The 1968-nt window shown below is 39.4% G+C and overlaps 1 protein-coding gene across 1 annotated transcript in view; it reads left to right on the top strand.

Moving 5' to 3' along the window:
- LOC147817281 (uncharacterized) overlaps window positions 1-1968 on the top strand; it is an 82274-nt gene that overhangs the window by 5727 nt on the left and 74579 nt on the right. The gene's annotated exons all lie outside the window — the stretch shown is intronic.

Genomic DNA, 1968 nt, shown 5'->3' with positions numbered 1-1968 from the left:
GAAATGAATCAAACTGAGGCTGGAGCTCTGTGGGTTGAACAAGTCTTTACCCATTATAGGAAAACATCCCACTGGTGTATGTGAGTGTGGAAGTTATTCATCCCTACAGGATGAATAAAGTATGTATGTATGTATATGTGTGTGTGTGTGACAGGTCACAGCTCAGTGAAATGCTGCTCCACACTACTGTCGCTTCTACAGACCACAGATGATGACCAGGTGGATTATGGGATGTTTATTACACACAGTTCCCTCCTGCAACACAGCATACACTCTAACTATCACCAGTCTCAGGATAATCACAGGAAAGTCCTATTTTCTCTGTGCATTTCAATAAACAATAAAATAAAATACACAAATCTTTTCATATGAAATAAAAACAAAAATGACATTCCAGTGTGATCGTATAGTGTATATTGTTATTCCACAAGCATAAGTACAAACCCCCCCCACATAATCCATTATGTGACATAAAATTGATTTTAAAAACACTTTCTACATTTACCATGAGGTAAGTACAGAAATACACTAAATTTAGATGAACAAATATTAACCCTTTAGCTGAACAGGTGGCAAAACATACAATAAAATGTCATGAAAGGCAACATAACAAAGTGCACAGCATATTACCTGCAACGCAGCACACAGCACAGCATCACCGGTCTCAGGATAATCTGAACAACACATGGAACAAGGGTAAACATTTAAGATAGTTTAGCATCATTACGAGTCTCCAAAAAGTATGTATGGCTTAACAAATCACAGTAAGTGCTAAAAACACTTAGCACAAATATCAGTGAGCACATTACACAGCAACATATAAAACATGAACACCAGAAACCAAAATCATAGATTATTCATGATTATTTTCTCTCAATAAGGATTTTTTAAAATGTATTTATTGCAAAATGGGAACTATTAGGAAAAAATCCGCATAATCAATTTGATAATACATCTCCATAAATCCTCCAACGATAAAGCATTTCTGCTGTTCCGGTAGGTGATTATATCTGTGACTGAACACAAAGAGAAAAGCTGTCCGACAAAACATATCTGGTATTTTTATCGAAGCGACACCCATCTATGTCTCTGTTGTTGTTTTGGTTGCTGGTTTGCTGCCGGTACTTTATGCGGGTTCAGATTTAACTATTGAACAACTTGTTTAATAGGTCAGGGGCCCGACTGAAAGGGGCCCCGAGACAGCTGCAGATTCTCTGAGGGAGGATAAAGTGTTCAGACGCTTAATGGAGAAATAAGGCAATTTAGAAATTCTCCTTTACAAGGTATAATCCTGCATCCAAAGCATTACTTGTGTTATATTATTCTATATTAGTTATTATTGTATTATTCCAGATGTGTTAACTAATTCATTCAAATGTATCACTGAACTCTTGTGACCTATAGTGTCTTTTAATATTTCTGTCTGAGGGATTTCTCTGAATCTTAATTACATCATAATATTTCTGTGTGGGATATGTGAGTTTTGTTGACAGACCAGTGAGTAAAGAGACTGACTCACCTCACATCAGCCTCTTTCTGCTGATTTCTGTAGTTGTGAATCACGTCACTGCAGCTTCATGACGCCATCTAGTGGACTGATGGTAGAAGTGCAGCAGCTGAGTCGTTATTACTGTGTAGCTCCACTTACTGATGACTGGAGGCAGCTTTTCCCACCTGAATCGTCCTGTGGAGGAGATGAGCTGCTGCTCTCCTGCCGTCTGAGCGTCATGACGCCATCTAGTGGACTGATGGTAGAAGTGCAGCAGCTGACGGCAGCTTCCTCTGCCTCACGCTGATATGAAACAGAGAAGAAGAGCCAATCAGCGGAGGAGCAGCTGGAGAAATGATGTACATTTGAGTCGATGTGCAGATGAATGATGTGTGTTTCTCTCCACATGAAGGTAGAAAGTGTGTGTGAGCTGATGTGGATGTGAACTCAGCAGCATGGATCAGTGTGAGGACAGAGAG

The sequence above is a fragment of the Seriola lalandi genome, unplaced genomic scaffold, assembly GCF_002814215.2.
Source record: "Seriola lalandi dorsalis isolate HSWRI2012SDOR001 ecotype SW California unplaced genomic scaffold, Sedor1 jcf7180002054977, whole genome shotgun sequence".
Lineage (NCBI taxonomy): Eukaryota > Metazoa > Chordata > Actinopteri > Carangiformes > Carangidae > Seriola > Seriola lalandi.
The sequence above is the reverse complement of the archived record's forward strand: the minus strand, read 5'-3'. Positions and strand labels throughout refer to the sequence as shown.